General features: G+C 40.6%; 1 protein-coding gene across 1 annotated transcript in view; it reads right to left on the bottom strand.

Moving 5' to 3' along the window:
• LOC113069915 (netrin receptor DCC-like) overlaps positions 1–14183 on the bottom strand; it is a 73594-nt gene that overhangs the window by 30507 nt on the left and 28904 nt on the right. The window lies entirely within an intron of this gene.

Genomic DNA, 14183 nt, shown 5'->3' with positions numbered 1-14183 from the left:
TATATTCCAGACAAGGGAACACACAGCCGCCCACACTCAAACAGACGGGAAGGAAAATGCCTCCCGCTGAATCTACTTGCTACATGAACTCCTGCAAACTTCTACAACAAAGGACTGCAGTTCTTGAAACAAAGTTACCTGCTGGACTTGCAAAGCAGAACACTCAGCATAGAAACTCCTCAACCTGAATGGCACACACAGACCAGGAGAGGTGTTAGGAGTTTTGGGAGAGGTGGAGGTGTAGCTGCTCTATTTAAAGATGTCTATCAATGCAAGCAAGCATCATTTGGTCAGTACTTGTCTTTTGAATATCTAGGCGCTGTGTTGAAAGGTGCTCCATGCATTCTGTTTATTATTATTTGGGGGAAGTCATGACCTAGTGGTAAGAGGGTTTGACTCCCAAACCTAGGGTTGTGGGTTCAAATCTCGGGCCGGCAATAACACGACTTTAGGCTATATCTTTAACACCAAGCATTTCTGCAGACTCTGTTGATATTCTCCTTGATTCCTTCAACTCAAAAGTTAAGAATGTTATTGATGATATTGCTCCAATAATAGTCAGTAAGAAAACAAACAGAAATCAGTTTGGAGAAGATCAACAGCAGTTCAGACTATGAAAAGACAATGCAGAAAAGCGGAGCGGATGTGGAGGAAGACGAAACTTGAAATTCACTTTAGCATAGCCTTATAAACAGTAACTTAAACAACACTTGCACTCTTTTTGCCACTGTTGAGAGACTGACAAACCCCCCCAAGTTTAGATTCCTAGTGAAATGCTCTCCAACAGCAAATGCAATGAGTCGCCTCCTTCTTTTCTGAGAAGATCAATAATATCAGGAAGGTGATTAGTGTCCCCAAGTTATGCAGAGGTCAGAGAGATTCATCCACAATATCACAAAGAAGATACCATGTCTGCTTTTGAATAAACTGATAACACAATTTTGGAGGAAATAGAACAGCACCTTAAATCAAAACATTTTATCAAAGGGTGCTAAACAGTTTAGAAGCAGATCTCTTAAAAGTGGTGAATGCTTCACCTTTTTCTGGGACTTTTCCAAACTCTCTGAAATCTTGACAACCCCATATTGAGCAACTATACACCAATATCAAATATTCCTTTTATAGGCAAGATTATTGAAAAGGTAGTATGTAAATCAGCTGAACAAATACTTAAACTCAAATGCATACTTGGACAATTTTCAATCTGGTTTTCGACTGCATCACAGCACAGAGACGGCACTCATTAAGATAATAAGTAATATTTGCTGAAATTCAGATTCTAGCAAAATATTGGTGCTGGTATTGCTAGATCTCAGAGCTGCGTTTGACACTGTCGATCATAACATACTACTAGAGAGACTGGAAAACTGGGTCGGGCTTTCTAGGATGGTACTCAAATGGTTCAGGTCATACTTAGAAGGGAGAGGCTATTATGTGAGTCTAGGAGAGCATAAGTCTAAGTGGACGTCCATGACATGTGGAGTCCCACAAGGCTCGATTCTAGCACCGCTCTTGTTTAGCCTGTATATGCTTCCACTAAGTCAAATAATGAGAAAGAACCAAATTGCCTACCACAGCTATGCTGATGATACCCAGATTTACCTAGCCTTATCTCCAAATGACTACAGCCCCATTGACTCCCTCTGCCAATGCATTGATGAAATTAATAGTTGGATGTGCCAGAACTTTCTTCAGTTAAACAAGGAAAAAACTGAAGTCATTGCATTTGGAAACAAAGATGAAGTGTTCAGGGTGAATGCATACCTTGACTCAAGGGGTCAAACAACTAAATATCAAGTCAGGAATCTTGGTGTGATTCTGGAGACAGACCTTAGTTTCAGTAGTCATGTCAAAGCAGTAACTAAATCAGCATACTATCATTTAAAAAACATTGCAAGAATTAGATGTTTTGTTTCCAGTCAAGACTTGGAGAAACTTGTTCATGCCTTTATGGGGAAGTCGTGGCCTAATGGTTAGAGGGTTGGACTCCCAATCGAAGGGTTGTGGGTTCTAGTCTCGGGCCGGCAGGAATTGTGGGTGGGGGTAGTGCATGTACAGTTCTCTCTCCACCTTCAATACCACGACTTAGGTGTCCTTGAGCAAGGCATCGAACCCCCAACTGCTCCCCGGGCGCCGCAGCATAAATGATGAACACTGCTCCGGGTGTGTGCTCACAGTGTGTGTGTGTGTTCACTGCTCTGTGTGTGTGCATTTTGGATGGGTTAAATGCAGAGCACAAATTCTGAGTATGGGTCACTATACTTGGCTGAATGTCACTTCACTTCACTTATCACCTAATTTGATATAATTTTTAGTTTTTAAATTCCTTGTTTTTTATGTGATTTATTATTATTTTCTTTCTATTATGTAAAGCACTTTGAATTACCATTGTGTATGATAAGTATGTGCATTGTATGTGCTATTTAAATAAACCGGCCTTGCCTTGCCAAAAATACAGAAAATTGTGAAATAATATTAGAATGTAAAATAGCAGTAACCTATGTGAATCTCTGTTAAAGTGTAATTTATTTCTGTGTTAAAAGCTAAATTTACAGCATCATTCGATACACAGATTAATAAAAAGTTCAAAAGAAAAGCATTCTTTGACATAGAAAGCTTTTGTCGCATCATAAATGTATTTACTTTCACTTTTGATCAATTTAATGCGTCTTTGCTGAATAAAAGTATTAATTTCTTTCTTTTAAAATATATAAATAAATAATTACCCCAAACTTTTGAATTGTAATGCATCATGTTTTCGCAAAAAATACAAAATATTATTTCATTATTTTAGTTATTTTTAAAATAAAGCTTTCATCACAGGAATAAATTACATTTTTACAAAATTTAAAAAGAAAACAGCTGTTTGAACTTTGAAAAATATTTAGCAATTTTTGCTGTATTTTTGATGCAGTCTTCGTTACACTAAATAATCTTTATTATTCTAAACGTTTGACAATATGGACCTACAAGTTTAAGAACATGGAACACATCAGAAGGAGAACACATTGTGCAGCGAAGAACTTTAGCTCTATTAAACGTTAAATTAATTCAGCAGAGTTGCAGACTTCCATCAAAATCAGCCCAAAAGATGCACAGAAATGCTGGTTTAGACGAGCTCTTGAGACACACACACACACACACACACACAGAAGACTCTCACTGATGAATCTCAAACACATCTGCAGCTCCTCGTCTCCACCGCTCATCTTCATGGATGCTGTCTTGAGATGGAAATACTTTTACAAAGACAAAAAGAGGACAGAACAAATGGGACGGAGCAGCACTGATGTGAGGAGAGATGGAGAGCATCCTTTATCTGACGCGCTGAAGCAGATGTAATAGAAAAAAACCTGACAGGTTTCCCTCAGTGGCAGATTTTAATGCGATAGTCTGACAGAACGACTCGCTCTGCGTGTGCTATGACACAGACGGACGGGTGTGGATCTGAGGTTTCTAACACACACACACACACTTCATCTGTAGATATGAGTCTCACTGTTTTACTAAAACACATCTACAGTAACTCTCATCGATGTCACACAGACAGACTTACAGCATCACATCAGAGCCTCATGGAGACAAACCTGTCCCACCATGCACTGTACATGCTTCTCTGTGTGAACATCTTCAAGTCCAGGCCATACTGCAAGCCATACATTATATATATATGATGAATGCACGGAAGATGGACAGATGGGCATGTGGACAGATGAATGGACAGATGGACGGATGGATGGATGGATGGATGGATGGATGGATGGATGGATGGATGGACAGACGGATGGATGGATGGATGGAAGGATGGATGGACAGATGGATGATTGGATGGATGGACGGATGGATGGATGGATGGATGGATGGACAGATGGACAGAAAGATGGATGGATGGATGGACGGATGGACAGACGGATGGATGGACGGATGGATGGACAGACAGATGGATGGACGGATGGACAGACGGATGGATGGACGGTTGGATAGATGGATGGATGGATGGATGGATGGATGGATGGACGGATGGATGGATGGACGGACGGATGGACAGAAAGATGGATGGATGGATGGACGGATGGACAGACGGATGGATGGATGGATGGAAGGATGGACGGACAGATGGATGATTGGATGGATGGACGGATGGATGGATGGATGGATGGATGGATGGACGGATGGACAGAAAGATGGATGGATGGATGGACGGATGGACAGACGGATGGATGGACGGATGGATGGACAGACAGACAGACAGACGGATGGATGGATGGATGGAAGGATGGACGGACAGATGGATGATTGGATGGATGGACGGATGGATGGATGGATGGACGGATGGACAGAAAGATGGATGGATGGATGGACGGATGGACAGACGGATGGATGGACGGATGGATGGACAGACAGATGGATGGACGGATGGACAGACGGATGGATGGACGGTTGGATGGACGGATGGACAGAAAGATGGATGGATGGACGGATGGATGGATGGACGGACGGATGGACAGAAAGATGGATGGATGGATGGACGGATGGACAGACGGATGGATGGATGGATGGACAGACAGATGGATGGACGGATGGACAGACGGATGGATGGATGGATGGATGGACAGACAGATGGATGGACGGATGGACGGATGGACAGACGGATGGATGGACGGTTGGATAGATGGATGGATGGATGGATGGATGGATGGACGGATGGATGGATGGACGGACGGATGGACAGAAAGATGGATGGATGGATGGACGGATGGATGGATGGACAGACAGATGGATGGACGGTTGGATAGATGGATGGATGGATGGATGGATGGATGGATGGACGGATGGATGGATGGATGGATGGACGGATGGATGGATGGACGGATGGACAGAAAGATGGATGGATGGATGGACGGATGGACAGACGGATGGATGGACGGTTGGATAGATGGATGGATGGATGGATGGATGGACGGATGGATGGATGGATGGATGGACGGATGGATGGATGGACGGATGGACAGAAAGATGGATGGATGGATGGACGGATGGACAGACGGATGGATGGACGGTTGGATAGATGGATAGATGGATGGATGGATGGATGGACGGATGGATGGATGGACAGACGGATGGACAGAAAGATGGATGGATGGACAGACGGATGGATGAACGGTTGGATAGATGGATGGATGGATGGATGGATGGACGGATGGATGGATGGATGGACGGATGGACAGAAAGATGGATGGACGGATGGACAGACAGATGGATGGATGGATGGATGGATGGACAGACAGATGGATGGACGGTTGGACAGATGGATGGATGGATGGACGGATGGACAGAAAGATGGATGGATGGATGGACGGATGGACAGACAGATGGATGGACGGTTGGACAGATGGATGGATGGATGGACGGATGGACAGAAAGATGGATGGATGGACAGATGGACAGACAGATGGATGGACGGTTGGATAGATGGATGGATGGATGGACAGATGGACAGACAGTTGGATGGATGGACGGATGGATGGACAGACAGATGGATGGAAAGAAGGCGTCACACTGAGTGCAGATTCACTGGATAGAGACACAGACTCATCCTGTTCTTCATCTCACAGAAACTGATTATGAGAGAAAGCGCTGGAGAGACTCTGTCTCAGAGAAACTGTGACTGAACGCGACTACAGAGACAGCAGTAGCCACCCGACACAGATTGAAGCCATCGTGCAAGTGCTTTGTGTGGTTTGATGTGGACGAGCAGGACGTTATTATCCTGCTGCTGTTCAAACACACACGGAGGTCAGAGAGACCATCAGAAAAACCATTCACACTGAGAAAATATGACAAACACACGGGATGAGAATGACCCTGATCAAAACTAAACCACAGACGAGAGACTGATAGAGAGAGAGAGAATGAGTTTAGTGTTCACTATGTTATGAAGATAAAATGTCCCCTCAAGGACAGTAATACCAGTACATTTTGTCCTTGTGGAGACATTTTTAGGTCCCCATGAGAAAAGAAGCTTATAAATCATACAGAGTTAAGTGTTTTGAGAAAAAAAAAATGCCTGTAGGTTTTTGTGAGAAGAGTGTGTGTGTGTGTGTGTGCGTGTGTGTGTGCATTAGAGCTCCATTGGTTCGGTCTCATGCTGAGATGTGAATCTTGAGCATCTATTAATGATGGGGGGAAATGCGGATCAGAATCATCTTCAGACACTCACTCCTTCAGCTCACTGTGTTTGTGTTGAAGGTCAGGATGATGCCGATTCGTCTCCGGAGTGCTTTAATGGCTCTAATGAGGCTGTGCATTAATTACAGCAAAAAAAAAAGAAAATGTTATGATTGTGACAACAAACTGTTAGAAGAAAGGGATCATTGGGGTTCTATATAGAACCATAGGGTTCTTTACTCAACTCCAAAGAACCTTTTATGCTAAAAAGGTTCTATAATGAAAGAAAGAACCATTTATGCACAAAGGGGTTCGTATCTTGAATTTTGTGATCATTCACATGCATTCATAAATGCATTTGAATTCACCGAATAATGCAGTGAAAGAACGCACTCGAAATGCACACGTGCACTAGTATGATTTTATCATGTAACTTTACATTAGCCTAGATGCGTGCACTTTTTAGGCACGATTGGTTTAGTTTTTGAATATACTTGATACTGTTAAAAGGCACATCATTAAAACAAAAAATACGAGTTCACATTTCACACCTAAACAAGCGTGGAAAACGTAATTATAACTAGTTACTAAATTAGTTAAAAATGCCTATCCATATACAGCTATGATTTGCGAACCCCAAAGTGACTCAAATGATTCGCGAAACCGCTCCGAACTCCCAAACTGATTCAAATGATTTGCGATCCTCAAACTGACTCAAACCCGCTCCAACTCCCAAACTGGAGTCAGTTGACTCAAATGATTCGCGATCCCGCTCCGAACTCCCGAACTGACTCAAATGATTTGCGATCCCGCTACGAACTCCCGAACTGACTCAAATGATTCGCGATCCCCAAACTGACTCAAATGATTCGCGATCCCGCTACGAACTCCCGAACTGACTCAAATGATTCGCGATCCCGCTACGAACTCCCGAACTGATTCAAATGATTCGCGATCCCCAAATTGACTCAAATGATTCGCGATCCCGCTCCGAACTCCCGAACTGACTCAAATGATTCGCGATCCCGCTACGAACTCCCGAACTGACTCAAATGATTCGCGATCCCGCTACGAACTCCCGAACTGATTCAAATGATTCGCGATCCCCAAATTGACTCAAATGATTCGCGATCCCGCTCCGAACTCCTTAACTGACTCAAATGATTCGCGATCCCGCTACGAACTCCCGAACTGATTCAAATGATTCGCGATCCCCAAATTGACTCAAATGATTCGCGATCCCACTCCGAACTCCCGAACTGACTCAAATGATTTGCGATCCCAATACACATAATGCTATAAAAGTGTGCACATGGAGAGAAATAAACAGCAGATGTTCATGTTAACAACTTATTTAACTTGAGCAAACGCTGCTAATACACATACATTTGTTAATAAAGTAAATAAAACGAAAATATGAATGTTTTAATGCTACTGAATAAAAATAAACGATCCAGTCGAAAGTCTCTGCTCATCATGACAGGACCTGGATCAGTGAGCTGCGTCTCGGGCCGATGACGTCACTTCCATGGAGGCATGTTGTACACGCCCCCGTCCATTGACTCCGCCCCCACGTCAAAACAGTGCCACAAAGAGTGACGTGCAGAAAAGTAAAGCAAGGGAAAATAGTATGGCAAGCTCAAACTAGACTGACACACAAAATAAAAGCAGCGTTGCAAATAAATTAATAGATATGACCATGGAAAATATGTATTTCAAAATCATTTGTTTTGCAATTCTTAATTTTTGTTTGCAAAAAGCAAATGTATTTTCCTCAATACTTTAAGTAAAATGTTTTAAATTTGTTTTTGTTTTTATTGTTTTTGTATATTTTAAACAAGGTAAATTTTCTGATCTATTAAAATAAAAAAGTCACATACATGGATTTTTCTGGGCTAAGCCCCGGATCTCCATTCACCTTAGAACCACCCATATTTCACCATATAATGCTGTAAGTTCATGTCTCAGTCATTGTTATTAATAGGTTTCAGTCATATGCAGGTTTGTGGGGAATGCCTTACTAGTAGCTACAATCCCATGAAGACTTGCAAACAACTTTCCAAAACAATGTATAAATATGAAACTATTGATTTCATGTTTATTTTCAAATTATGCATATCCATCAGTTAGCTTATACTTGATTTCAGCATTTGCAGTGCTTAATGTGTATGGGAGGAGCTAAAGAAACATCTGTTTCTGATGCAGAAAGCTAGTTCATGCATTCATGACCTCTAGACTGGACTATTGTAATGCACTTCTAGGTGGTTGTCCTGCTTCTTCAATAAACAAGCTACAGGTCGTCCAAAATACAGCAGCTAGAGTCTTTACCAGGTCAAGAAAATATGATCATATTACCCCAATTTTACAGTCTCTGCACTGGCTACCTATTAAGTTCCGTATCAGTTACAGATTATCATTACTTACCTATAAGGCCCTAAATGGTTAGGCTCCTGCGTACCTAACTATCCTTCTACCACGCTACAACCCATCACGCACCCTAAGGTCACAAAACACTGGACATCTCTTTCGCCAAGCATTAAAATAATGTATCTCTTAAATTCTGAGTGTAGTTGCATCTAATCAAATGTGCATTTTTATTCATTAGCTTGGGTTAAACTAATTGTACTTTGTTGGATCAGCAGCTATGCTAATGATGTCTCCATGTGTTTCTCTGTTTCTGCTGGATCTTCATCCCGTGGTAACTAGGATTTACACAAGCTCCAGTCTGGATCCAGAACACCTGAGAACACGGGCTTGTTAGCAGCGTCCCGCGGGTGCCACAGTCTGTCAAACCTGCTCCAAACCACCGCTTATGAGGGTCAAGTGTTTGTCCCAGAATGCCTCATGCTCAGCCAATCACAATGCTGCGGCGTCTCAGGTGCGTGTTGAGAGATCAGAGCCCAGAGCGATCTGTGTAATTAATATGCAACAGTCGACTGAGTAATTTGGTGCGGTTTGTGTGGTGCAGATGGATATAAATCATGTGTGGTGGACGGCAGTCACAGAGAGAGAAAGAGAGACTCATGGCTTTGATAAAGACACATGCTAATTTCCACAGGCTGGCGCTGAGCTATTGAGATGGATGAGTGGAGCCGTGCGTCCATCAGCACGACAGCGGCGCTTCATTAACGTTATCGTGCTATCGTTCTCCAGACGGCTCGTGCTCACGGTCTCACGCTGCTCTTCTGTGTTTAAACACGCTCACAGAGTTAGAAGAAGTATCTCAGAGCTGCAGCACTTCACCAGCACACCTGCCCAGATCTTTCATGGCCAGGAAATATTTTTATAGATTAAGAAATTGCAGTAATTGCAATAATAAATAACATTTATGGTTGTTTAATTATAAAAAATTTAAACAAATATCACTATGTCATCATTTTAATTTCTATAATATACTACTAATAATATAGTATACTAATATTTATGGTTCTTCTTTTCTTTGCTTTTTTAAACCGTAAACCATGGAGCTTTTATGTCAGTTGAAAACCACAGAGAAACTTCTTTCTAACAGACTTGTGAAGATGCACGTTTTAAGTTTGTGTGGAGCAGTATTTACTATAAACCGTGAAAAGATCACAGTGAAACACAGCACATACTCATATAACTGCTAAACAGTGTTTGTGATATGATTATTAATTTCAGTCTCTGGCTGCAGCTCTGAGAACGACGTCTGACAAATAAACAGCAGCATTAATAGAAGTTAAAGGCTGATTTGCATCATTTATTCAGTTTTCCTGGGTAATTGCGCTTTAGTCAAATGAGCAGCGGTGTTGGAGAACTCAAGGTCTCGTACCTGTGCTGCATTAAACACACGCATGTGCATGCAACTCAATGAAGAAGCCTCTGCTCTTCACAAACACTGAGGAGCCAGGGATTCATTCAATCACAAGATGCTCAAATAAAGAAATAGTTGACAAAATAAAAACAATCATTATTATAGCTTTGGTTTTCTCTCATCATTTAGAAACCCTTGTGTCATTATAAACCAGAGGAACATTAAAACCTGTTAACGTGCACCTGGACGCCGGCGTACTGAACTCTCCGTGTTTGCACGTGTCTGTGTTTACGAACAGATGAAATGAAACGAGACTTATTTAATCTTGACAAACTATATATCATTATAAAGATCTAAGCCTCAAGAATCAACAACAGATCGCTGGTTTTCAATGGAAAGCTTATAAAGACTGTATTTGCTACATTTGTGTAAGCAGAACACAACAAAACATTTTCTAGATTGCTCCAGGACTGATTTCATGTATGTTTATATAAAAAAATAAGTAAATTCAGTCTGGTGAAACATTTTCAATTCACTTCAATGTTTATAACTTTTAATATTTTGGAGCATTATCAACTCTGGTTGATAAAAAGTAAAGCCAAACTAATCTGAACCCCACTGACTTTCATTGAAAGGACAATAAAACACCCAGAATTAAATCTTTTGTGATTCGCTGAAGAGAGAAGGTCATGTAGATCATGACAGGATGATCACTTTGAAACAAACGCTCCTCAAAAGATCCTGAGGATCAGATTTGAGACTCTGAAACATGATTGATGGAGAATCAAGTAAAGCTGAGCTGCTTCAGTCCAGGAAGAGTTCATCTGGAGATATTACTGACCTTATTCTGACCTTTACTTGATCACAATCAGGAGAGATCTGAGTCGAGCTGAAGCTGGACGCTTGTACAGTTACTCTAGAAGAGCTTTGACTGATCAAACTCTCCTCAGAGACAGAACACATGAGGACGGCAGAGTTTGATCATTTACAACTAACTTTTAAGACAGAAAAGTAAAGCTAGATGTTGTAGGGTCTAATTTTATGTTCCTCACTGTAAGATCTGATATTGATGGTGTTTATGGGTTGCTCTCTCTCTCTCTCTCTCTCTGTCTCTCTCTCTGTCTCTCTTCCACACACACACACACACACACACACACTCTCAGTCCTTCTCTCTCTGTCTCTCTCTCTCTCTCTCTCGACCGCAGACAGGAAGCTTTATATGATTAAAGATGTTGCACTCTCAGAACGGGATTATTGGGATTAAATGCAAAGGTCAGAATTGTGTGTGTGTGTGTGTGTGTGTGTGAGCACTAAAGCATATTAACTTGTTGTTTCTAGTTTGTCACAGTAGAAAGTGACAGTCTGAGAGTGTTGCATTGTGGGAAATGCTAACATTGAAAAGCCATAAAACAAAAGTTTTAATGTTTTCTCAGTGTTTCACTCACGAGAAGGTCAAGCTACTGATGACTGACCTACAGGAGTGTGTGTGAGAGTGTGTGTCAGAGATCGATGATGTGACTGGACACACCGTAACCATGGTGACCGGCCATAATGAAGAGATGAGGAGATGTGAGAGAGTGGACATCTACTGTATGTTTCCTCAAATCCTTCTGAAGATGCGGTTCATGAGACTGAGCTGTGTGATGATGTGACTGGTGTCCTCATGCAAACGAGTCTGATTATGAAAGATCAGCAGCTAATCTGCATTAAAACACTGATTTATGACGTTATGAGAGTTTGTCTGTCTGTCAGAAGCGTGTTCTGGTCTCAGATCGATCGGAGTGATTGATGGACGGATGATTGAGCAGAAAGACGGATGGATGGAGCGATTGATTAGGACGGACACTGAGACGGAACAGAACCAGTTAAACTATAACCTGAAACAGAAACACAACAAAACATACACTGATCAATTATTTTTCAAATTAGAATTATACATACATTAATATATATATATATATAGTTGATATTTATTCATTTTTATTTATTATTAATTTATATACACTTAATTTGTCAAAAATAAAAATAATTTACTGTGGATAATATACACAAATATATAATAATAAATGAAAAAATACATTAATTAAAAATTATTAATGAAATAATAATATTAATTCCATTTAAATATTAACTATTAATAAATAATAATATTATAAATAATAATAATAATTAGGTATACTGGATCCTGAATGAATGAATGAGTGGATGTATTTATATTTACATATTTATACAAACACGCCAAAACATCTACATGACAAAAAAAAGAAAGAAAAAAAATTAACAATGCAAAATCCTCTATATGAGGGACAAATGACAGAAATGTAACAGAATGGTCCAAATTCTTCTCTGTCCTCCCACTGAGGTGTATTTTCCCTTCACTGAGCAGCCGGTGGAGTCGGAGCTGGTCACCGGTGACCAGAGGAACAATCTGCTGAACGCCAGTGATCAATACGACTGAATAAGATTGATTCAGGATATATCTATCCTCTGCTGACAGGAGCTGCAGTATTGATCCAGGTCCTGCTGTCCATCAAACCCCTGCTCTGTTTCTGTTCATTCACTCAGCATCATCACTCAGGGGTCAGGGGTCAGGGGTCAGAGATCTTCAGCAGGAGAAGCCGAGCAGCTCTGAACGGAACAAACACCTCACACCAGATCCAGAGAGAGACACTTATTCTTTCAGGAAAAATCTTTCCAAACAATATAAGTCTTTACTTTGTATCAATTTAACACATCCATGTTATTAATGTATTTATTAAAAAAATAAAGAGAAAAGAAACTGACCCCAAACTTTTGAATGGCAGTGTATTGTTAAGAAATTATTTATATTTTAAATCATCGCTCTTTATTCATCAAAGAATCCTGAAAAATGAATCACAGGTAATAATAAAGAATATAAATTAAGAATTAAACATCTGTTTCCAAAATTGATTATAAATCAGCATATATGATTTCTGAAGATCATGTGACACTGAAGACTGGAGGAATGATGCTGAAAATACAGCGGAGCATCACAGAAATACATTACACTTTAAATTATAGTAAAACAGAAAAGCACTATTGTAAATGGTAATACCAGTAATATTACGGTTCTGTTCTGTATTTTTGATCAAATAAATGAAGGCTTGATGAGCAAAAGATATGCAATGTTTAAAAGTTTAAAACCTAAATGTTTGATCCAGTTACTGTATTTGTTTTTACAATGGTTGAGCCTAATTTATTACCATTGTTCTGTTTTAAAGGAACTGTTTTCATTTGGATACATTTTAAAAGATTGAAACTCCAGAAAAAAATGACTGAAACAGAATTTGGAGGAAAATAAAAACTCAAATGTTGCACTGTAGATTTGAGCACGAGTCTGGTCAGAATCATAGCTGGGGTCAGCAGGGGTCGTAAAGGTCAAGAGGTCGGCTGACCTGGGCTCTCATGTGCTGATGATCACACACACGGTCCCTCATACACCGGGGCCCATGAAGGGCCAATCTCTCAATCACTTCTTCAGAAAACAAACCCCAACAGCAGTCATCACAAAGCCCTGCGTTACTACAATTAACCCAAACATTAACACAATAAAATGACCAAACCTTTCACCAAAACTAAAATGAAAAACAATAAATCTGATTCAAACATATTACAAGCTACAATAGTTACTCAGCGATCGTAACGGCTGTAAATATTCTCCGAGGGAACATCAGTCACATCACGACTGCATTTAATAACATCTCCATCCACCAACTACTGAAGAGATTCAGGATCAGCAGCGTTTACACTCGTTTATCCCTGAGATCTGAACCCATGACCCTGGTGTTGCAAGCATTATGATCTGAGCATTATTCTGATCTGTTTAAGAGGCTTGTGAGGAACTAACGCTGATCTTCAGTCCAAACGCCACACTGTTTTTAATAATCTTTCTGATTTATGATCACGGATCACGCCACATGCCACTAACTACACTAACCACAGAAACAGAGTTAGTAAAATCATATGCACTTGACCTAGTGATGATTGACTTAAACTACACCACCCACCGTTTTAGTTGTTTTCAGAACACACATTATTTCCGAGCAGCTCTACAGGAATCCATGATGTTCATGACTGTCCACGTTGAGAGGTTTAGAGCTGGACGACATATAATCAAGCAGGTTTTCTATATAGCGTGTGTATTTCTGACCACTTTAACAGGTTAAACCGGAGTGAACGTGCGAGCGCAGTCTTACGTTAATCTGTAATTCGACAGTAA

This window comes from Carassius auratus, chromosome 5, assembly GCF_003368295.1.
Source record: "Carassius auratus strain Wakin chromosome 5, ASM336829v1, whole genome shotgun sequence".
Classification (NCBI taxonomy): Eukaryota; Metazoa; Chordata; class Actinopteri; order Cypriniformes; family Cyprinidae; genus Carassius; species Carassius auratus.
This window is presented reverse-complemented; position numbering and strand designations above follow the sequence as displayed.